The following is a 24,797-nucleotide window of genomic DNA, read 5'->3' as shown; positions in this document are numbered from 1 at the left end:
AAAGGTCACAAGCGGCTGGGGTCTGTTACAATTTATTAACCCAGTCATGGTCTCCCACAAGGCACTTCACACAGGGAGTGGGGGGAGAAGCTGAAAGAGATAGGAACCATGGCCTTCAGAGCTACATGGTGCTGGGAGAGAAGGGAAAATGAGTGACTGGAGCAGGAAGAGAGAGCGGGAAGACGTATAACCACCAGGGGGTGCCGGAGAGTGGGGCCTACGGGAGTGTAACCCGGAGGGCAGAGAGGGAGCCGAGATGAGGCAGGGAGGCAGAAATAATGGAGATTTAGGACATTCGGAAGGGTTGGGGAGAACGGGCAACAAGATGAGGAACAAGTTGCAGAGTGGGCCAGGCCGGGTGTGAGGGAGGAAATGAGGGGAGGGGAGAAACAGCAGGAGAGCAGAGGGGAACAAAAAGAGACAGAGACAGAAAGAAATAGGGAGAGAGAGAAACTGAAATGGAAACACAGCAGAGCGGGGAGAGGGGGAAACTAGATGCGGATGGGTGGTGAGCTGATTTTATGTGGATAATTAAGTTGTGATATATTGATTCTTAGCCTTAGAATCTAATTTAAAGCTTGTTTGTTTAAATTATACAGATGAGGATAAGAATGACAAAACTCCTGTCTGCGAGGCTTGTGCATTTTGTAATTGTTTGTATGAGAAGATAGTTTCCGTTTGCCATCCCTGCTCAGCCAGAGGGCAGTGGCTTGTTCACTCAGTTGTGGTCACCCCCTTCGCGGCAGAGGACTGGGGAGAGGACACGTGGGGCAAGAAATGGCCAACTCCGTCACTACATTAAAAGGAACATTGAAAGTGGTGGGGGGTTTTTGTAATGGATTTACTTTTGTTTCTCATTTCTTTACATGTAATTCTTTTTGTAGCTTGGGATAAAAATTAGTTCATTCAGTATCTACTTTCCTGCAAATAATTATTCACTTCTGAAATAAGATTTGGTGGCCTCCTATAATCAATTCATGTCATTCTTTTCTCAATATGCTCTATTCTCAACTTTTTTTTCACTTTGCAGAATTCTTTAGATTAAAAAAATTTTTACAAATTGATTCTCTCTCTCTTTCTTCCCTGTTTTTACAAATGGATTCTCTTTAAGTTTGTTTCACGTTTATTTGAGGCCTGTTTGCTTTCTTCTCTTTACCCTATGTCTTGGGAAAGTTCTTTGGTAACTAGTAAAATATATTAGCCTATTTTGATGAATAGTTGGTGAGGATGTCGTGATCCTTTATAATAACCCAGGTTTTATTGCCTCCACATCAAACTCCCACATCGAAGATGCCCTTCTCCGTCGGTTATGTTGAGTCCTTCCCATTTTCCCTCCGCTGGGCCTCACGCAGCCTCCGTCTGCCCCCCAGGACAGCTGCGGCACCTGTTTTGGGGTTGTATTTAGAGGCTGTGTGTTGGGCTGAATATTTTTCTGGGACGACTAGGGGGCTAGAGCAGGTGATGAGGATGCTTCTCGTATTTCCTCTGGAAATGCCAGTTGATTTGTACATTCTGTGGCTGCTCAAAATAAGAACGAAAGGATGTTGTTAAGCCTAAAAAGCCCCACAGAACTGGGGTCCTTCTGCAGTGTCCTGAGGTGTCCCCATGTTTATCTGCTCCGCTGTAGTCCCCAGGTCTACCAGGCTGCGCACTTCCAGTGACGGTTGCCACCTTGGACAGGAGCTTTGCCTCCAGCAGTGCATCTGCTGGGGTGGGGGATGCTGATTTCACAGTGTTAAGAGTGAGCAGATGGTCAGGAACCCAAGGGGGCATGAAGGAGGCCCCCCCCACGTAAAGAGCTGGTGTGTCTCCCTGTTCGCTGTGAGAGGGGAGAACAGGAGACGGTGAGATCTGGGGCCTCTCTGTCCTTGCGACTTCTTCGCTGAACTCAATCCAGCTAAATCTCAAATGCCTTTAAAGCTCAACTCTGTGACATCCCCAGTTGCTGGCAGGTTTTCCCAGGAGGCCCAGCTTCCTGAGCTCCCTCCTGAGTGCCCAGTGTCGTTTGGGTGGCAGCTTGTTCATTTCTGTTGCAATGCCGGTGCCCACTGTCCCTGTGACTTTTAGCCCAGATGCTCAGTCTTGCATGGAGGAGAGGTAGAAAGATGAGGGGAGTGGAGGGGAGCCTGTGGGATCTGCAGGAGGGACCTGGCAGCCGGTGTGGGCATCGGGATGAGCCCCGTGAGCAGTGTGTGCACCTGTGTAAAGCGTAATCATGGGACCAAGGGATGGATGTCTTAGTTCTGGCTGGAGGACCTGGCAGTGGGTTCCTGGCTAACTGGGGGCCGCATGGAATGGTGGGGGGCACCGTGGTGTCTTAGCGCAGGTTCCCTGGGACACAGATGCTGAGACTGAGATTTGCATGCATGGTGCTAAGAGGGTGGTTCATGATCACACCTGAGGAGCAATGAACCAGTGGGATTCGGCTGAGAGGAGCACTGTGCTGCAGTGTTAGAACCCAGGCCTGCGCTGAGGTAACGTGGTGCTCTGGGTGCAGGAGGATGAGTAGCTTTGTCTTTGGAGGATGGATCTACGGGTCCCGTGGCATTCACGCCACACAGTGACTTCTGTGGGGCCTTTTTGGAGGGTAAGACTCATCATGCAACCCAAGAGTAGTTACAGGGAAAATCCCAGAGGTCACTTTGTGGGTTACCTTGGGTATTTGGGGTTGCTAGTGAAGAAAGTTTCAGATGCATTTGGAAGGTAAAAAAAAGATAACTTGGAGTGTTTCCTTGGAAGTGTTGAAGTCTCACTGGGGCAAGTGCATCAGTGTAGACTTTTATCTTTTATTATTAGATTTTAGAGGTAGCAGTGTTTGAGCTGGGGCCACTGTGAACGAAAAGAAGGTGTCTTAGGTCTAGTGGGTGCTTGGCTGTCTTCATGGTCACTATTCCATCATAAATGCATGAGTTATTAAGGCCTGGACTCCTTTATGAGATTGCATAGCAGGATGGGTGGGTTAGTACTGGATGTCTGGGGAGTGTGTTGGACCAGATGAAAGTTGGTAAGTTTCTTCCAGTCTGGAAGGGAAGTGGTTGGCCCCAAGCTTCGATCCCAGGGAGGGCCTGCCTGGGATGGGTGTATGGGCACAGCTCGAGAAGGGCCGTGAACTCCCGTGATGCAGGGGAAGATTATTCCAACGATCAGAGGGCCACTGATACCACAGCGACCTGCTGTGCAAAGGCTGATTCTGGGGAAAGATGCAGCGGCTTCTTTCTTGCTGCCAGTGCAGGGAGGTTATTCCACACACACACACACACACACACACGCACACATGCACACTCACACTCACATGATACAGATAAAAGGGGACTCTTGTGCACAGTTGGTGGGAACGTGAATGGTATGGTTTTGTGGAAAACAGTTCCTCAGAAATTAGAAACAGAACAGGCACAGGACCGAGCACTGATTATTCCCACTTCTGATTATATTTCCAAGGAAACTAGATCCGTGTTTTGAAGGAGTTACCTGCACTCCTGTGAGCATTACTGCATTATTCACAACAGCCAAGACGTAGAAACAACCTAAATGTCGGTCGACAGATGTGGATAATGAAGACTTGTGTGTGTGTGTATGAGACAGGCTGGGACCTGGGACCCTTTACTGCAGTGCTTGCACCTGGACAAATTCTCCTCAAGCAACCGGATACAAAGAAACTACGAGGGACTAAAACATACGTGCAGGCGTGCGCAGTAGAGGCAGTTATGAACAATAAGATACAAAAAGAGCACAAGCCAACTGCCACCTCAGAGGAGCCGGGAGCAAAAGCGGGGTACCACGCAGGATCCCTGCACACAGCATCACCACGGAGGTGGGCGGACCACCTAGGCTGTGCCTCCTGCCCGACCCACCGGTCTGCTCCTGCCCTCACTTCATGTGAGGAGCCAGCTGGCCTCTCCCGCTTGGGGAGCGAGCAAGGGCCCCCTTTTCTTGTCTCACGTCGCCTCCTCTTGCTACGAGTCCCAGTAAAGCCTTGCCTGAATTTCTCGTCTGGCCTCATCAATTTATGTTGATTAAAGAGCCCAAGGACCTGGGTTGTAACACACACACACACACAAACACAAACACAATGACATGTTTAACCATAAAAGTGAAGATTTTGCCACTTAGAACAACATGGATGATCGTAGAGAACGTTATCCTCAGAGAATTAAGCAAGACAGAGACAGGTATTAAATGGTCTCCCTTATATGTGGCACAGGAGCGGGAGTGTTGATTCTGAACATTAAATGGCATCTTTCCAACTTTCAAAATTGACTTCTAAAGACCCATGTTGCCTGAGGCAGAAGCCCGGAAGAGGAGGAAGAGCAAGAGAAAAAAAAAGCCAGGAATGGCTGTTTCTCAGGTAAAGTCCTATTCTCACTGGATTCTCAGTCTGTCCTTCCTGAAATGCCCTTCTTTGGACTCACTAATCCTGTCTGACTCTGCAGCGTCCTGCCTGACACCTGGACATCCACAGTCACCCAGGGCCCCCCCTCAGCGCCTGTCCTCCCCACTCAGACTCCACCCCCGGGACCCCGGGACCTGGAACGTGTGAAGCGGCTCCCTGGGTGGCGTCCTGGGCGGGCTTCACCCCCGTGGGTTGGAGACGCGGAGTCAGTGCTGTGGGGCAGCAGGGCGAGTTGAGGTGCGCTGTCTGCTCTCTGTAAATCAGAGAAAGAAGCTGCACAGGGAAGTCAGGTAGTAATGGGCACAATACCTGGTAGAATATGGAAAAGAGACCAAGAAGCGGGAATCAGTTCTGACTTTTGATAGCGCACCCCACAGCGTACACCCCTAAATGAATACCTCCTTCAAAATCTTAATGGTTGGGAATGGAATAGAAGGTTCAGCAAGAGACATCAGTGATGGAGGGTGTTTTATTCCATCATCGATTTTAAGCTATGAAATCAGTCTGGATGTCTGACACTTGGGAGATTCTTTAACTCATTTTCATCACCTCCATTCCTTGGAGGCTGTCTTTTCACTCTGTGGATTGTATCCTCTGGCACATACACGTTTCTGCATTTGATGCAGGTGAGGTTCCAGCTTCATTCTTTGGCTGGTGGAGACCAGCTTCCCGGCACCCTTTGTTACTGAGACCATCCTGTTCCCATGGTGTGGTCTTGGCTCCCTTGTCAGTACGTTCTGCATATATGCAAAGGATTCCTTCTGAGCATTATATTCTCTTCTGCTGTTTTATATGTCTGTTTATGCCAGTATCGCACCATCTTGATTATAACATGTTCTGAATTCTAAAACAGTGAGGCATCCAGCTTGCTTCTTTTTCAAGAATGTTTTCCCTATTTGGGGTGCCTGCAGTTTCCATATGAATTGTAGCTTTTTTTTTTTTTTTTCTATTTCTGAAAAAAAACTGCCATTGGGAATTTGGTAGGGTTTCCATTGAATCTGTAAAACACTTTGCATAGACATTTTAACAATATTAAGTCTTCCTGTCCATGAGTAGTGGATGTCTTTCTGCTTTATATCTTTGATTTCTTTTAAAAACATTTCATATTTTTCGGGGTAGAAGTCTCACAAACTCCTTTTTATTCCTGAGTTTATTCCTGAGAATTTCTTTATTTCTTTTCCTTTTTTTTTTTTGATGCTGTAGTAAATAGGATTGTTTTCCAGTTTTCTTTTCAGATTGTTCATTGTGAGTATCTAGAAATGCAGCTGATTTTTGTGCATTGACTTTGTCTCCTGCAATTTGTCTAACATCGTCTTTCAGTTGTAAGAATTTTCTTGTGGAATCTTTATGGTTTTGAACATACAAGATTTTGTCACCTGCAAAACAAAACTTCTCCAATTTGGATGGCTTTGATTTATTTTTCTTGCCTGTTCTGGTTAGAATTTTCAGTGCTTTGTCGAACAGCAGTGCAGGGGCTGTGCATCCTTGCCTTCCTGATCACAAAGGAAAACCTTTCGTCTCTCACCACTGAGTGTGATGTTAGCTGCGTGTTTTTCATATATGGCTTTCATCATGCTGAGGTACTTTACTAATTTTTTGGTATTTTGAGTGTTTTTATCTTAAAAGGTTGTTGACTTCAGTTGAATGCTTTTTTGCATCCATTGAGATGATCATGTATTATCTTTTCCCTTCATTCTATTACTGTTGTTTATTATACTGATTAATCTTTTCATTTGGAATCATCCTTGCAGGGTTTTTTATTTCTGCACCTGTCCCTCAAGTTACAATTCTGTTCACATTTTTTAATTTCTTATTGATTAAGTCTTTGTAGGAATGTGTACATCTCTTCTAGGTTATGTAACTTTGGGGCATAAAATGTTTCATAGTACTCTTGCAGTCCTTTAAAAAGTTACTGTGATACCAGTTACAATATCTCTTCTTTCAAGCCTGATTTTAGTTATTTGACTGTTCTCTTTGTTTTTTCTTCCCTTAGTCTAGTAAAGGGCTTGTCAACTTTATAATCTTTTCAAAAAAACTAACCCTTGGTTTGTTGATTTTATATAATTTTTCTATATTTTCTGTTTTACTTATCCATGGTCTAATCTTTCTAATTTACCTATTTCTGCTAAATTGGGGTTCAGTTGTTCTTCTTCTACTTCCTAGAGTTGTAAAAAGAGATTTCTGATTTGCCGCTTTTTTCCCTTTTTAACGTAATCATTCAGCAGTGTAGCCTTCCCTCTTAGGGGCGCTTTTGCTGTAGCCTGTGACATTTGATGTGCTGTATGTTCACTTTTTCATCTAGATGTGTTAAAAATTCCCTTGTGAGTTCTTTATCCTGTTGGTTATTTAAGAATGAGTTGTTTAATTTCCACATTTTATGAATATTTGTTTTCCTTCTCTTATTTTTTCTAGTCTCATTTCACCGAGGTTAGAGAAGATGCTTATTATGATCTCAGTCTTCTGAAGTTTGTTAAGATTTATTTTGTGGCCTATCATGTGGTCCATCATGGAGAATGTTCCGTGTTTGCTTGTGAAGCATGTGTCTCCCGCTGTTGAGTGCAGTGTTCTGTGCATGCGTGTTAGGTACGGTTGTTCTGTAGTGTGGTCAGGTGCTCAGGTTCCTTGTTGATCTTTTGTTTGGTTCTATCCGTACTACATAAAACTGGGGCACTGATGTCTCAGACTGTTGCTGTGCTGTTCTGTATGTCATTTCTGTCAATGTTTGTTTCATATATTTGGAGGCTCTGATGTTAGATGTATAAATGTTTATAATTGTTACATCTTCATGATGAATTGATTCTTTTGTAACCATAATTTTTTTTTTGTCTCTTGTGACAGTTTTTGTCTTTAGTCTGTTTTATCTGATGCTCTGTATCTACCCCTGCTCTCTTTAGGGCAGAATATCTTTTTCCCTTTTGTCACTTTAATCCTATTCATGTCCTTAGATTTGTGAAATGTAACATTTCCAGCACTTTGACACTCTCTGTCTCTCACTCTCAGTTTTTTCCCCCTTTTAACTACTTCTGCTGGTCCCGGCTCAGACATCATGTACACTGGTGAATGGCAGAAACTCTGGCCACTGTAATTTCAGAGGAAATGCATCCAGTGTTTTCTGCTGATCATGAAGTCTGGAGAAATATTTTTGCTTAGTGATAGTTTTTTTCGCCTGATTTCCTTTTTTTCTGTCATGATTTTTAATTATGCAAGAATTTTTTAAAGTATCTATTACCGTGATAAATTTTTTAACTTCCTCTGTTAAATTTTTGTCTAACACTGATAACTTTACTAATCTTGATTTGACATTTTATTAATGGAATACACAAATTAATTCTGACTTTTGTTAATAACTACATACCTAAAATTAAGGAAGGATAAAATGGTATTATTTAGAATATAGGTATTTATACAGATTGGAGTTATTGTGTTCTATATATTTTTTCATATTTGTACTAGTTTTTTTTTTTTACTGGCCTGATATAGAATAATGCTGACAAACTAACAAGTACAGCTGATCCATTTTCATTGTCCCAAAGATGCTGAAATACACATGATTAAAAATGATAATGAAAAAACTGTCCAAAAATGTGTCAAGAGGCAACTCCTCTCATTTCAGTTAAGTGTGTTTACATGTGTGTACCTGAGTTCATGGATGTGCAAGTCCATGAAGGCATTATCATTTAATAAATATATTTTATCTTTTTTAGCAGTTGAAATTACATGTTAAATATATTCCATGGCCTTAAATTTTTTCTACCACTATCACAAGAATGATTTAAACAGTAGTAAGATGACTGACATAGTGTCTGTGTGTGTGTGTTGTGTATGTGCACGGTGACCTTTCCTGCTGTTCCATGAACCTCAGCCTCCTTGAACTGGCTCCGGGTTTCTCAGGGCGCCCTCTGTCAGTGGGCCTTTACGCTCTGCCACTTGGCTGTTTGACTCCTAGGTTGAATTCTAACGCCCAGATGCTTGCTGTGACATTTCTTAGCTGTTCGGTCTGAGGTGATTCCTTAGAGTGTCTGTGGCAGTTTTGTCCTCTGTATGATGGGAACAGATCTTTCTTTCATGAGCTGTTATTTTGGTAACAGGTCCATCCGTGTAAAGCTTGTGAGTGACGCTTAGTATGTAGGAGGAGGTCAAGTCATTGCTGTCATCATCACAATTTCAGATCTGCCTTTTTTTTAAAGCCAATGTGGCCTTTGTCATCCCTGAAGACACCACTCAGACCACAGCTCACCTAGATACTGAATATCACTCAGTGTGTAGAATGTCACATCTTAACACTTCTGTGCAGATAACCCAGTGTTGGGTTTTATTTGTCTATATTTTATGTATTGTCCGTAAAAGAAATCGACATTGATTTGGAGGATATCATAATGTCTTATGAAAAAGCATAAGAAATGATAATTAGAAAACCAAAATTTGCTCCAAGTACCTTTGCATGGCCCTGTCAGAGCACACACTTCAACCAAGTCAGTCCTTACCCCTCTCTCCTTTTCTCATTTTGTGTGAAAATAAGAACTCTGGTCATGGCCCCGTGGTGAAATGTGTTTTCATTTCAGGCACAATTGACCTTCAGGGATGCGGCCACCGACTTCTCCCAGGAGGAGTGGGAGTGCCTGGATCCTGCCCAGAGGGCCTTTTACGTGGATGTGCTGTTGGAACTTGTCTCCCTGGGTGAGGAGAACATTTTCCCAGAAGCTGGGGTCTGCCCTTGGGGGCTTTGCATTTTCTGTGTGCCTCTTGGGAGCCCCTGCCTTGCTTGACTGTGCTCGGAGCCCTGTTGACTCAGACACGAAAAGCTTTGCAACTGAGCATCAGGGATTTGAGTCTTTCCTTCAGGGGACCTGCCCTCCTCATGATACACCAGGATTTGCTCCAGAGCTTAAGCATTTATAAAGCTGATTTCAAACTTTTGAAGTATCCAATTCCCTGTCTTCCACACCTAGGCTCTAATTCTGTCGTTCTTGGAAAGGAACTAGATGACTGAATATCATGCTGCTCCCTCTGCACGCAGAAGGAGGCGAACAGTGGGTGAATTTGTGAAATATTTTTCCCCACCCAACTGTCATGTCCTCACTCCTCAGCTGAACAAAGAGCTGGGATTCTGGAAAAGCCACAGCACGTGGCGTCTCTTTCTTCTTCTGAGCAGGAATTTCTGTTTCTCATCTGAATATTATCTCTATTTTGGAGCAAGAGAAAGAGCCCTGGACTGTGGAGAGTGGGGTGAAAATAGCAAAAACCAAATGCGTGGGAATGGGAACGCACCAACGTTGTGGACCCAGGTCAGCTCTCAGAAGGGCAGAGAGGAAGCCACAGCATTGATAGTGTCTGAGAAACTTGCCCCACATTGGAGAGTTCTATGAGAAAACAGAAGTTTATTCTCAACTCTCAGAGGAAACGTTTCTTCTCCCCAGCTTACCACTCTGTCCTTGAACATGCGAAATGTGAGCTTTCACCCTCCAGGGGCGCTGCAGCCCTCTGCCCTCTGCCCCCTGTCAACCTTGCTGCTTGACTTGGAGGCACGGGGGATGGATGGGCTGTTTGGAAGGGGTCTCCTTCCGTCCTTGTCTCTCCTGTACTTGATTCCACTGGCTGTCCAGTTCTTGGTCTGTATAGGTCGGAGCTGACACCTCCAGAGAGCCCTGATCCCTGGGCTGATCCTGATTCCATCCCAGTTTGCTGTGCATTAAAGACCTAAACAGGAGGTGGGAAAGCACTGGCTGCTCTCTGATTCCACCTGGCACCTCAGACCCTGCACGGAGCTGCCCAAGCGCTGTCTGCGGCTCCGGTCCCTTAGCTATTTCTTCTGTTACTGCTGTGCCCCAGCCTTCAGGGGGGTGTGTAAAGGGGCAAAGAGTGGGATCTCCTGTACTTGTTCCTTAGGAAAACTGTAAAGACAGTGGATGGAGAGAGTGTCTTTGACCCCCAGTCCTCCGTGGGGAGCATATATGAATCAGGCTCCGAGCTTGGCACCTGTGGGTAGAGCGCAGGGTCCCAGGTCAAGGTTACACAGCGTCTGACCCCCCATATCCTGCCTTTTTCTCGCTCTTGCACCTGTTTGTCCAGTCGGGGCTTGTAGTCTCTTCCTGATAGCGTACGCTCTTAAACTGGCATGATTTTGCCTTTGGAACTTGCTTTTGAAATATACTTCGTAGGGTCTAAAATTTTACCCTATTTTTAAATTTTATTTTATTTTATTTTTTGCTCTGATAAGCCACCTTTAGGTGATGAACATCTTCTGGTGGCCTTTCCTGTGGAATGAGTACGCTTGGTAACAGAACGTTCTTGGTGGAGAATGTTTTCACTGGCGCTTTGCAGTGTTATTCCGCCACATACAGAAGCACGACGAAGCTGCTCAGTAGGGCGGTCAGCGTTTCTCAGGACACTGAGGTAGAAGTTCTCATGAGAGCCTGACTGAGAAGTGTTTCTAGTTTCCTTCTGGTTTTGAGAAATGTCACAAAAGCATGTCTCAAGGGCTCTGTGACAGTCTTGTTTACATATACTAACGGTCATTCCTTTTGAGAGTCAATAAATGGTATAAGAATTTTTCCTAGGGTCAACACTGTCCAAGTTCATGTCTGCAAATCTTTGAGGCTGTTGGCTAAACTTGTTCTTGCCACATTTTTCGTGCCCTATGTGTGTCACTTGTCATTCTACTTCAAGAAATACAGTGGTTTTGTTTTTCAGTTGAAGTATATTCAGTTATAGTGCATCTGTTTCTGGTGTACAGCTTACTATCCCAGCCATGCATAGATGTACATATATTTGTTTTCATATTCTTTTTCACTAAAGGTTATTACAAGATTTTGAATATAGTTCCCTGTGCTATACCGAAGAAATTTGGTTTTTTAATCTATTTATATATATTTTGGTTATCAATTGCAAATCTCAAATTCTCAAATTTATCCATCCCACCATCTTTCCCCCAGTCACTGTAAGATTGTTTACTATGTCTGCGAGTCTGTGTTTTGTAGAGGAGTTCATTAGTGTCCTAAGAAATACAGTTTTGAAGCATCTTAATGAGGGAGCTTATAAGCTGAATGGTGCCGCCAGTGAAAGCACTGTAATTTGCTTTGTTTAAGTCACTGCTACTTTTGTTTGGCACATTGCTATGCATTATAGATGAACTTGATTTGTATTTATTTAATTGTTAGGGCCATATTTTTGATGGTACTCTTTGTGTTCTTTGTTTAATATCTGCAGTGTGTGGGAAGATTGAATTGGGGAACGGCCCCCTGCCATGGTAGCCAGACCCTTTTAGAGTTTTTCGTATATTCTCAATATTAACCTGTTGTCAGATATATTATGTGCACATATTTTCTACCATTCCATATATTGTCTTTTGACTCTGCTGTGTATGCTTTGATTTACAATAGCTCGTAATTTCAATGCAGTCTGGTTTATTTGTTTTCACTTTTGTTACCTGTGCTTTTGCAGTCATATCTGACCAGTCGTTGTCAAATCCAACATAATGAAATTTTCCTGTTTTTTTCTTCTAGGAGTTTTATAGTTTTAGGTGTTACGTTTAGGCATTTTGTCCATTTTGAATTAAATTTTGTATATGGTGTAATGTAATGGTCCAACTACATTCTCATGCGTGAGGAGGACATCCAGTCTCAACACCTTTTATTGAATGGACTGCCCTTTTTCTTTTGAGTGGTCTTAACGCCCTTGTCAAACATCATTTCACTGTATGTGTGGGAGTTCATTTGTGATGTGTCTGTTCTGTTCCACTGGTCTTTCTTTCTGTCCTTGAGCCAGTACCACACTGTTTTGATGAGTTGTAGCTTTGTAATACATTTTGAAATATGGAAGTATGAGACCTCAAACTTTGTGGTTTTTAGCTTATTTTTGCTATTTGGGGTCTCGAGATTCCATGTGAGTCTTAAGATAAATTTATCTCTTTCTTCAAAAAATGCTATTGGGATTTTGCCAGGGATTGCTTTGAATCTGTTCATCGTGTTTGGTAGTACTGACAGCTAGACAATATTGTCTTCCAGTCCATGAACTTGGGATACCTTTGCATTTATTTGCATCTTTTCTAATATTTTTCAGCAGTGTTTTTAGATTACAGTGTATAGATCTTCACCTTTTTGACTAAGGTTTTGCCTAAGTGCTTATTCTTTTTGATCCTATTGTGAATGGAATTGTTTTCTCAGTTTTCTTTCTGATTGTTCATTATTAATGTGTAGAAACAATTGATTTTTGCATGTTGATTTTATATCATAATTTTTCTGAATTCACTCATTAGTTACATCAGGTTCTTTTGGCAGAATCCCGTGAGTTTTCTACATGTTAGATTATGTTGGCTCTAAGTAGATAATTTTGCTTATTGTTTCTGTCTCTTTGTTCCCCCTTTTTTCCTTTTTAAAATTCTTATTTATATGATAAACCAGGATATCTTTTTGTACACTTCTTTGTATTTGGGTTTTTTTTTCCCCAGATATAATTAACATGTAACATGGTATAAATTTAAAGTATATGATGATTGATACACATATATATTTTGAAACAATTACCACAATAGGATTCTTAAGACATCCATCTACTCACATAATGACAAGTTTTTTTAACATGGTAGAATATGTAAGGTCTACTGTCTTTGTGTGAGAGGGTGAGCTATGAGCGTCCTTCTACTCCACATCTTGGCCCCTCTCGTAAGGTCTACTGTGTTAACAACTTTCACGTATGTAGTACAGTATTCGTATTTGTAGTCACTGCTGTAAATTAAGTCCCCAGAACTGATTCATCTTAGAACTTGAAGTTTATTATTCTTGACTGACATCTCCACTTTCTTCCCTGGTAACTACTATTGCACTGTTTCTATTACTTTGGTTTCTTTTTTCTTTTTCTTTCTTTCTTTTTTTATTTTCACTGATTTACATATAGGTGAGTTCATGCAGTACTTGCTTTCCCTCTGGCTTATGTTACTTAGCATAATCCCCTCAAGGTCCATCCATGGTGTTACGAATAGCAGGATTTTGTTATTTTTTAAGGCTGAATAATATTCCCTTGTGTATATATAATAGTTTTTGGATATTTAGTTGGACCCTTAGGTTGTCTCCATGTCTTAGCTGTTGTGATGTAGGTTCAAGATACTGAATGTAGTTCCCTGTGCTCTACAGTAGAAACTTGTTTATCTATTACATCCCATTTGTGTATTGTTATTTTGTCTGTGACCCTAGCTAACACATTTTTAAAGCACACTCGATTACATATATGTTGGGGCCAGTGAACAGGGTAATGTAAGGTTACTGTATAGATAGGGAATTGCTATGTTGAATGGCCATTATGTAAGCAGAGAATATTTCATTTATTAATTTTTATTTTGATTTACAGATGATGGTCTTTCAGTATGTATTTTACAAGACAACTGGCATGAACCCCTTGTTAATATCATAAAATGCCTGCTTTTCATGGGTTCAGATAGATTTATAACAGGTTTTTAGAAACCTTTTGTTTTTTAAAAAATGGTTTTAAATGAAGTACTTTCTCAATGCTATATATGTTGTAAAGTTCTAACTGACACCTTTTTACATTGTTCATTAAATAGCTTGTTTTGGATTATTTACCATTATAATTTATTGTCTGTTCTTTGGCATTTAATTATGTACAATAAGTATGCATAAACTATGTATAATATATTTTTTCTCCTCAATTATGAGACAGCAGAGTGTTTACTGCCAATTCCAATGTGCTTTGGGTCCTGGTAGAAAAATATCCTTTCTCTAAGGGCTGACATAGTTTGCACTACATGAATGTTTTTGTCCTAGGGTATTTGAAACTAGGCTACCCTGCAATTAATTTGAATTACAAATTATTTATTTATTAAAGATTCCTATTCCATTAGCATTCCTTAAATTTTGAAGATCACCATTGGAAAGTTTCATAACTCTGTTCAGGATGGGTATTATTTTTGGTGTAAATATGTTTTTAACATAAAGTAACTTATGTTTGGGTGCCACTTGCTGTGTCCAGCGCAGTTTAGGACCGTGTCTGAGGACAGGCAACCCAAGACTTAAGAAACAAAGAGACAGAGTAAAGAGCAAAGATGGGACCAGGGAACTCAAGATCTCGTGGATTTAAAGTGCCAAAAACCTGGTCGACATTATATTTATTAGGAGTACACAGCTCAGAAAAAAATGCGATCAAAGAGGTGGGGCTTTAGATATTCCAGGCGATAAGCAGTAGGTTCTGCTTGCTGGTTAGCTGATTAATTTCAGGTCTGTCTCTTCCGGGAACAGTCACCCTCCTCGGGGTTTGCAACACTTCTAAGTCTATCTTGTTATTGCCCCTGGGACATCTCGAGATAGCAGATACTCCCCCTGGGTTAAACTGCATGCTTTCGTGCCAGAGCAAAGTTCTGTTAATGGATGACTGGCTTTCCAGGACCGTCCATTGTTTACCCTCGGAAACAAATGCCCTCCTTCGTGCCCTTATGGTCAATGTCAGGGTTGCCCCTCACAAATTTTCTTTAGCACAATACATGCTATAGGTCATCTACTGCGTAAAACATTAAAACAAAGCAAGCATGTGCATTTTAAGCAAGTGTGAATGTAACATTTTAAGCTCATGGAAATTTAGGTGCGGCTTGTTTTCTAGCTGCTTGTTTTCCAGCAGGTTGTTTCCCAGCAGATAAACATTACTAAGCTGTTTTATAAAGCAGTATCCCACAGGGTGTTGAAGTGTTGATTTCAGATATTGCTATTGAGCAATATGTTGCATGGTTGATTTTCAACTGTAGTGAAATTTCTTGTTTCTTCTTTTTAATGTGATTCTTTCTTACATTTATTTTCTTCTTCCACACGATGTGATCCACATTATATATTTAACTTACATTTTCCCCGTTTTACACAAAAGGATACATAAATCAGTGTGCTGTGAGATTTTTGTGACATGAAGATGCACATAAGACAATAACAGGTCCAAAGTAAGTGTGCTAGAAACATGAAGAGTTCCTTGAGGTCTTTATTCAGTGAAATACCTGGAAAGACATGAGGTGGTGAATGGAATCTTTTTCTTTTTAATTGAAGTATAGTTGATTTACAATGTTGTGTTAGTTTCTGGTGTGCAGCATAGTGATTCAGTTGTACATATATATGCCTTTTCATATTCTTTTTCATTGTAAGTTATTACAAGAGTACAGTTCCCTGTGCTGTACAGTAGGACCTTGTTGTTTATTTTATATATGGTAGTTTGTATCTGCTAATCCCAGGCTCCTAATTCATCCCTTCCTCCTTTCCCCTTTGGTAACCATAGCTTGTTTTCTATCTCTGTGAGTCTGTTTCTGTTTGTAAATAAGAACTGAAATACTTTAATGTGGGAGTTGGCTATGATCAGGTGCTTGAAAATCAGGTGTGTGGAGATTAATAGGCATGCAGTGAAGTTACTGAAAATATAATGATGAATAAGATGGAAAGTCCCCAAGACTCCAACTATAGTTTGTGGCAAGGAGATCGTCTCCACTGCCAAATGGCCAGAGGCTACTCTGCCCTTTCCCAGTGACCTGGTCATATCCAGAGCTGGTGGTATGAAGGAAAAGCCCAGCTGGGCTAACAAGCTAAGTCACAAATCTAAGTGCAACAAGTGTCGGATTACTGATCTGAGTTCTGCTGGGCTAACTCATAAATCTGAAGTTTAGTGTCAGTCTATTGGGCTAACGAGCTCAGTCACAAATCTAAGTGTGATAAGTGTCGGTTTACTGATATAAGTTCTGCCGGGCTAACTTGTAAATCTAAAGTTTAGTCAGTTTACTGGGCTCACAAGCTAACTCGTAAATCCAAGCTCAACAAGTGTCAGTAACGTGATCTGTTCCAAATTGATAAGCTCCAGTGTACTGATTCCTTGCTTTTTGTTGATTAAACCTTATTGGCTAATAGCCCCATACTTGTAATTAACCCTATAAAACCTCATGTGCACGTCTTGGAGGTGCTCAGAGCTTCGGAGCAGAAGCCCCTCTGAGCCCGCCGGCGTAATAAATCTGAGTACTCCAACCCTCCGAGTGGTGCTTGTTTCTTGGCTGGCCTGTCATTTCCGTAACAGTGGAACTTGCAGGGAAAGTGATGTTTGTGCTACTTTTATCATGGCAACCGGCACCTAGTATCCTCCACTTAGAACTTGTTCCTATCCCGGAGTAATAAGTAGATTTCTGTTAATAAATGATCTTAATTTTGATATTATCTTTTATATTATACTTTGAGTAAGAGTCACGGCTTTAACGCTTTATGTGCGTTAATTGATTGAACCTTCCACTCTCTAAGCACTGATGTTATTTTTATTTATTTTTTATTTTTTGTATTCACCCAGTGACTGGGTGAATAATACATGAAGAGAAATTGTCATTGAAACTCAAAGGTCACATTCTTCTAAACACAAATTTTCTACATAACTTATTCAGATAATTACCTCGGTCTCTGTATTTTTCTCTTGTAGATGATGTCAACCATATAGTTAAAGGAAAGCTATCTTAATGCAACTTACAAATTGTCTATGTTATGAAACTTCTAACTTATTCTGGGCTAAGCAAATAAGCCTGTAGGTAAGACTGAGTGCTGTGCATACGGCTTGCTCTGCAGTAGAATATTGGTTGAATGTCGCCTGGGGATGTGAGGAAGATAACAGGGGCTCAAGACAGTACAACTAAAATACTTAGTTTTGGAAGGAGGTAGTCTTAGATTCTAACTCTCCCATGGCACCTAAGCTCCTTTTCTGATCTATAAAATGGACTCTGAATGTTCATTTATTTGCTGTTAGGTCAAATGGGTGTGACTGAATAGTTGTTTTCAGACAGTAAAGTACTGTAGGAATCACCTGGGCTCTTAAAATGCAGATCCTTAATTAATATGTCTGGAGTGAAGCCTGAGATTCTACATTTCTTTCTTTCTTTCTTTTTTACATTTTTTTATTGATTTATAATCATTTTACAATGTTGTGTCAAATTCCAGTGTAGAGCACAATTTTTCAGTTATACACGAACATATATATATTCATTGTCACATTTTTTTCTCTGTGAGCTACCATAAGATCTTGCGTATATTTCCCTGTGCTGTACAGTATAATCCTGTTTATCTGTTCTACAATTTTGAAATCCTGTCTATCCCTTCCCACCCTCCGCCCCCTTGAGATTCTGCATTTCTAATAGGCTCCCAGATGGTATCTATGCTGCTGCTGAGGGGTCACACTTGGAGTAGCAAGGGCCTAAACTGGAGAATGCGCTTCTTCACCGGTTTGCTCAGAGGCAAGGATTAAAAAGTTTGATCTACAGGTGGGGAAGTCGGGGGTGCAGTCCTCATCTAGCTTTTCGCAAAATGAGTGTCCGTTATGCATTGAACCCTGGGGATCGTCATTCAGGAGAGCAGTCACTGCCCTGCCCTTACGGAGTTCCCAACCTGACGAGGGAGCCAGACATTCAGCAAAGAATGACTCAGCTTAAAAAGCTCTAGGGGAGGGGAAAAAGCTCACTACACAAAGGCGCCCCCTGCTGGAGCCTAGACCCGGCCGTTGGCCCCTAGGCTCCTGGGCTTGCCGGCCCGAGGCCTGCTGTCTGCTCCGCTGATTGGCTGGCAGGACCGGCTTCCAAGCCTAAGACGGTGAGGCTCGGGCTGCCCGGTAACCGCCAGGCGAGGCCGCGCCCTAGGGCGCTTTCCGCTCGTCCTTCCTGTAGGCGACGTGAGTGTCTCTAAGGATCTGATGTTTTGATTTCACAGATGAAGGAATTTAGGACAAAGGCAAATTTGAAAGCTCATTCAGTCCCATCCCAGCAAGTGGCTGACTCAGGAGTTGAGTCCATGCTGTCCAACTGTAAAGACAAGTCTCTTAGCGGTGTTGCTACATTAACAAGGCAAATAATTTCTACCCTTCAACTACTCAACATCTGTATTTAATTTTGTGAGTATCTCTTGACATTTTTTAATGGGTTATCTGCCTATATAATTGTAGCTATGGTGATTTTCTATTATGTCTATACTTTAATTTCATAGGCCAGTACTACCCATGGATGAATATTTAAATAAGACGTAGATACACTGGTAACCACATAATCCTACAGGAAAGATTATTGAAGATGAAGATGGATTTATTGAGGCAAGAATGGTTCACTGTAAGATGGAAGCAGAAGACACATTTCCCTAATTCAGCCAGGAACAAAGGTAAGATGATACCAACTGTGGAAATAATTGCAGTATTGTGGCTACTGAGGTACCGAAGGAAACATGAGTAAGAGAGCAAATGTTTTAGTGTAGAGACTAAATTATTACTGATTACAGATCATATAATGACTTCTTTATTAATGGAGGGGGCCACTATGAGAAGTTATTAGAAATGACATAATTATTGAAATAGATTTAAAATACATATGTAAAATTACACATATTTCTATATTTCTTCTTATTTTCCTTTTTCTGGGGGGGAGAGGGGGAAGGTAATTAGGTTTATTTATTTAATGGAGGTACTGGGGATTGAACCTGGGAATTTGTGCATGGTAAGCAGGTGCTCTACCAGTGAGCTATAACCTCCTCTCTCCTTTTTCTTTCTTGAGCACATGCATACATGGTATTGTATTTTCAGTTTCCACGTATAAATTGCTAGTATATAGAAATGCTTTGAGGGGGGAGGGTATTGCTCAGTAGTACTTTACTCCCAAAAATAGTCTAAGAAAGTAAAAGTCTTTGTTGTACAAAGAGACACAATGTAGGTTGAGACAGAAAAGGTCCCTTAAGGCTGGGTTCCTGAAAGACGAATTTCCCTGAGAGCTAGCACAGCTGGAGATTGCTCAGAATCCCAGTCTATTCGTCTGGCTGCCAAATGTACACCATATGTGTACCTTCTGGAGGACAGAGACCAAGCTCGCAAAACACAGAACAAAATGTCTAATAAGATGAGGTTGAACAGTTATATCTCAAAGGCACAGGGAGAGAAACCTAAGTTCCTGCTATAAGGACTTGTTCCCTTAGGGTCAGAATTCTGGAAAGATGTGTTATCAAGCTGGCTTTCTCTAACTAGTTTTGAAATGTCAAAAAGATCTCCCCAAGTATCTTTCAACTGGGGTGCCTGGTACCTTTATACACGACCAAATGAAATTCAGGATCATCAACCAATAACTGGGAGATCTGAGAACCAGGAGAGACTCACCCCAATTCATATGGACTCACTGAGCAGTCGATGGGTCCAAGAGGCCTTTGCGGGTACCAAGGCGCCAGATCTTCGCAGAGTTCGAGGGAAGGAGAGATGTCTGCTCTGGGTCGCCGAAACCATTGCCTGAAAGAAAAATGCACAGCATAAGAGCTGTGAGTTCAGTTTGATTTGGGGAACTTGCTGAGAACTGTAGCTTGGAAGAGAGCCAAAGAGGTAAGGATAGAGCCAGAATATGTATGAAACTTTTGCTGGGAAAACAAGTAATGAAGCATAAGAATATTACTGCTAATCCCAAAGAACAGACATTGCAGGTTAATTATTTTAAGTGTTTTTCTATGTATGGGAAGATGTCAGAATCTAGTCATTGAGATTTTTCCTTAGATAGGCATCTTAACTATCTAGGGACCAGTATATCCAAAGTACCGAATACCTCCTGTTTTTCTCCATTCAACCCGATCGCCCCTGAGGGCGCACTGTCAATGAGCTTGACCCTTGTGGAGCCGGAATGGCAGGCAACGTTGTCTTCATTGCAGGTGTTAGTGTGAAATAGCCCATTCCACCCAAAGAGAGTTTTCCCACGCGGACAAATCCAGTTCTTGTTTGCTTAAACTGCTTAAATTCTAGTTGCCTGAAATGTTCCTGGATCCAGCCGCCACCCCACGTCAACACCCTCCACCTGAAATTCCAGTTCCCAGACCTCTGAATTGCTTCAGCCTCACCAGCAGGACTAGCCTTCAACCTGCTGGCAAAAACAGCTTTTTTTTTTTTTTTCTCATTGAGTCCGGGAGAAATAGATTTTGACTTAAACTGTTTTCAACCTCTTTAGAGGAAAACATCTTAGTCTCCAACATAAGTATCCCAACACTCTAAGCTTTTACTTTAAAACTGTTACAAACAGGAACTTAAACTAAGGAGGAAGCAATGGTGCATCACAAGACCGTGAAGACTCTCAAGCGTGTTTTATCCCAGACAAGGTACCTTGGGAACCAAAGGGAGGGACGTGCAGGCCCCGCCCCTCCGTCTCACGGTTCCTGCGCTGCGTCTGGCCCCGTGTCCCGCCCCTCGCAGAGGCGCTTCTCCCAGGCCCCGCCCCTTCCACTCCGCGCACGCGCAGTTCCCTACAGATCCAGAAGCCGAGACTGAGGAGCTGAGGTCGCGCTCCGGGTGGTGAGTTGATTGTTTTTTCTAGTTAAACGTACGTGTCGCAGTCCCCTCTTCTCCGTACCCGAGGTTTGGGGGTCCCTACGGACCTTGAAATTCCCGCCCCCCCGTCCATCCCCAGCTAAGTTCAGTCGTGGCCGTGGGAGGCCCAGGGCCGTTTTCCCTTTGGTGGGAAGTCGCTCTGAGGCTGCTCCCTTCTTCGGCTTTTCTGCTTTCGGGCCACGTAGTCTTCGCTTTTCTTGCCGTGTTCCTGCTTGAAACCTTTTACTGACCTCAGCACCCCCACCATGTGAAGCCCTCCTCCCCAGGTGGATTCGTCCCTCCCAGCCTCGCCGTCTCGGCCCGTGGAGGGCGGCGCTGGCCGCCCCGCTCCCGTGAGGCCGCGTCCTCTCCCGGGTCCCGGCCTCTCCTGAGACCCTCTCCCTCCCAGCCCCTCTGTCCTCCGGTCCCCCTCAGGCTGGTCCTTCTGCTCCGCGGGCCTCCCCTTGGTCGTCAGCCCTTCCACTTGTTACTCCCCATTGAACTCTTTAATCAATAGAAATTGGTAACAGGCCAGAGGAGTAATTCAGGCAGGGCTTTATTGGGACTCCGGCTGCAGCAGGTGGGAACGAAAACAAGTAATAGGTTCCTTTGCCCGCTGTGTGTCGGGGAGGGGGGATGGTTGTGCCGAAAAATCAGCCTCGGAACCTTGGAGGCAGAATTGTGGGAGCAAAGAAGAAAGAGAGCCGCCTTATTGCTTTGCTGGACAAAGGGAGTCAGCAGGCCAATGCCTCGGAAACTTGATCCATCCTGGGTTGGGGCTTGGTGATTATGTAGGCAAAGGGGTTGGAGCATATCAGTGGTAATGAGCAATAGAATCTCTTACAAAAGTTTGTTTTGTGTCATGATAACTTCTTGTTGTCTGTCAGGTAGGTCATTGTCCGCGGCCTTGGGGTCTGATCCCACCGGTGTCACGGGGTTAGGGGTGTGGAGGGGTGGTTGGAGGATCTGGCGGTTCCTTCAGTGTTATCGTTCCATGACCTTTCTGGAAAGCAGCTTCTGGGATTTGGATACAAGTAATTTAGGTAGGGCATACATCATAGGGTCGGAGCTGCCAAGCATGTAATCATTCAACCAAGTTAAACAGTAGTAGCAAGGAGTAACACAGGTTAGTCAGAAAGAACTCGGATAAAACAAATTAATCGATCACAGTAAACTCTGTAATCTTAGTATCAGGGAAGCCATTTTGTGACTCCTTCAAACCCCCACTGTTAGTTCCTTCTATGTCCTGCTTTCTGCTGATCTGGCCCGAAAGCCAGTTGGCAACCCTGGGATCCATCTGTGATGCATAGGCGCCTGCATCTCCAGTGTTCTGAATTTGATATTTTATTCTATTTTGTTTTATTTGTATTTTTTAAATTGAAGTATAGTCAGTTTACAGTGTTGTGTCAATTTCTGGTGTATGAAATTTTATATTATTTAAAAGAAAGTATAATTTTAGATCAGGTATAAAAGTACAGTGTATAATGTAGTTCATGGTACAAATTTTGTCTCATGAGGCAAGTAATACATCCAAGGCCGTTTAGTTTTGCCTTGGATGTCTGAACTACAGTTATTTTGACCACCTGTCATGGTCCAGGAAAATATTCTCTCTTGTCACTTCTTCCTGTATCTAGAGTTACACTGTTATAATTAATTACACATTTTCTATAGAACTATAAAACAATTTTATAAAATAGGCAATACGCAAGCACTATAGCTAGAAATATTGGTAAGGTCATAAGTGAGAATTCAAGTTAAGGTCTTTTATTAGGTGCAGCCCAGTTTACCTCTAGGTTGTCTAATTTAGTCTGTCTTACGCCAGTCCTCATCTTTACGGGAGATTGTGTATTGGCACTGCCCGTAAGGAATCAGCCCCTTTTCCTAGTGTTATTAGGCTGGTTATCCTTAGTGTGACTCAATTTTTCCCAACATAAGGGGGCCTTTAAACTTAAATGACCATAGCCTGGTGGTAACCATTTAAGTCCATCCCATAGCTGTGGGAGGTTGTATTCTTGGCTGCAGTTCTGCTTATTGCTCTGATTGAACTTGAGTAACTTTAGAAGAAAATTCACGTTTACGGCCAGGGTTAGAGCGCATAGTAACTGGCCAGGTCAGGGAATCGCACCTGGTGATATCAGCAGTGGCCTGAACAGAACTACATAATTTCTTTCTTCTAGAATAAGTTCCCTAAGGGTCAACTAATGAGACCCTTTGAGTGGAGAAGTACATCAGGGTAACCCGGAAGTACTGCATATAGGTAACTGGCCATAAGCCTAACAGCTGGGTTAACTGCACCCTACAAAAGATCGTGAGATACATTTAGTTTTTAAGCAAAGCTGTGGGCAATGATCAGAGTAACTGGTGTGCAGTCCTGGTTCAGTGTCTTGGGTCAGCTGTCTACCCTAGACGTCGTCTTCCCCCTCCTGCTCTGGTGTCTCTTCCTCCATTTGGACGTTGTTTTAAGGTGCAGCAGTCCTCTCTGTAGGCCAGTCCAGTACAGGAGCCCTTTCTGTGGGGAAATTAACCCAAGAGTCAGTTTCCTTCCGTTTCACTGTGCGTGAGCTAGTTAAGAGTACCTATTAAAGGCCATTCCATTTAGATGGGAGAGAGTTCTTAAATTACGTAATTTCTGGTATGCATAATCTCCTGGTTGTAGGTCCTGAGGCATCTAATCTTTATCCACGGATAGAGTACTGAGCTTCAGAAACAAACCTAGAGTGTCTTATTTTTAATAATTAAATTATACATCAGTACAACAAAAACAGCAAGGAACTATCTGGGAAGTGCATTTTAGGCCGTAAATACAGACATCCATTAATAAAACTAGAATTTAATATCCACTGAAACATAATCTTTTTCTCTCTATACTTACCCTCATTTTTATCAAGTATCGTCAAATTATGATTAATTTGTCAGCAAATGATGCCAGATTATTTGATCGCATAGGCTCTTGTAAATTGGCTGTATTGGAATTTCTCAGCAGGAGTCTTAGACTGAATTCCCAAAAGGCCTCTCAAGGCCAGGAAAGCCACATCAGGCACCTGTCACAGATTTTGCCTTTTAGATTTAGGTGAATTCTTCCTTTTTTGAGGTCCCCCAAATACCTTGAGATTCCTATACCTGGTAGGGGGTGGTCTTTCTAACTTACCTAATAAAGCTGCTGGGAACCTAAGAGTTTCCAGTCTTTGCAGGGGTCAGATAGAAAAAGATAAATGCTTCACTTCTGCTTACAAATGTATAGTTTACCAAATTGCTGTAAGTTATAATTAGCTCGAGAATGGTTTCTTTACATCTGAAAAACAGATTAAAAGCCAGTAATATTTCATAGAGACAGAACCAAAAATTATAACCATATTCATCAGTTTACTGAGCCCCAAGTAACTAATCCTTTTTTGTTTACAGTTTTATGAAATCAGAGTTTTCATCAGACTTTAAAAATTTCTTATCCAATTCAGTGCTATAATCTGAAATTTTTCAGAAACCAGTACTTGTCAAAAAGTCCTTTCTATAGGTCTCCCTGAAGAGAGAGCATTTTGCAAAAGCATAAGAATAAAACAATAACTGTCTACACATGACAGAAGGCTTAAAAACATGGTTAAGCACCTGGTTACACTGTAATCAGTAAAGAAACCTGGTTACAATAACCGGAATTATGACTGGTAACGCTTCAGACATACCAGATTTTTACAGATTCCATATAATTTCTAGAATATCTGTATTAACACTTTCCCATACTATTTAGCCTAAGAAGATTTATTATTCATTTGACAATACTTCCCATATAATTTAACAGACCAAATGAACTTCATTAGTTTAAAATCTCTCCTTGGGATGTTTCAGGGGCCCTGTGTAGCATCCCAAGGTTAGCTAGAAGTGAAAAGAACTCATTAAAATTTGAATTTGGAATCTTGTTACCAAAAGCAGATTAACCTTTTAAGAAAACTTTGTCCTCTTAACAGAGTGAGAGAAAACCAAATGTAGTCTTGTACCAGCTTATTCTAAGATTTATTTATTCAATTATGTTTATTTTAAACGTAGCCAATCCCAACCATGCACAAAACTCTATATTCTCGGGGTTCTGCTTTCATAA

At 42.1% G+C, this 24,797-nt stretch overlaps 1 long non-coding RNA gene across 7 annotated transcripts in view; it reads left to right on the top strand.

Moving 5' to 3' along the window:
• Nucleotides 1–8,969: 8,969 nt before the first annotated feature.
• Nucleotides 8,970–24,797, top strand: part of LOC116282281 (uncharacterized) — a 34,434-nt gene continuing 18,606 nt past the window's right edge. For 6 of the 7 annotated variants that reach the window (XR_012076096.1, XR_012076099.1, XR_012076097.1 and 3 more), the window contains exons 1-3: nucleotides 18,013–18,280; nucleotides 18,373–18,540; nucleotides 20,424–20,499. This is a non-coding gene — a long non-coding RNA (uncharacterized lncRNA). Of the gene's footprint in view, nucleotides 9,068–18,012; nucleotides 18,281–18,372; nucleotides 18,541–20,423; nucleotides 20,500–24,797 lie in introns of those variants that run through there. The other variant, XR_012076098.1, reaches the window with a different exon arrangement.

The sequence above is a fragment of the Vicugna pacos genome, chromosome 9, assembly GCF_048564905.1.
Source record: "Vicugna pacos chromosome 9, VicPac4, whole genome shotgun sequence".
In the NCBI taxonomy this organism is placed as follows: Eukaryota; Metazoa; Chordata; class Mammalia; order Artiodactyla; family Camelidae; genus Vicugna; species Vicugna pacos.
The sequence above is the reverse complement of the archived record's forward strand: the minus strand, read 5'-3'. Positions and strand labels throughout refer to the sequence as shown.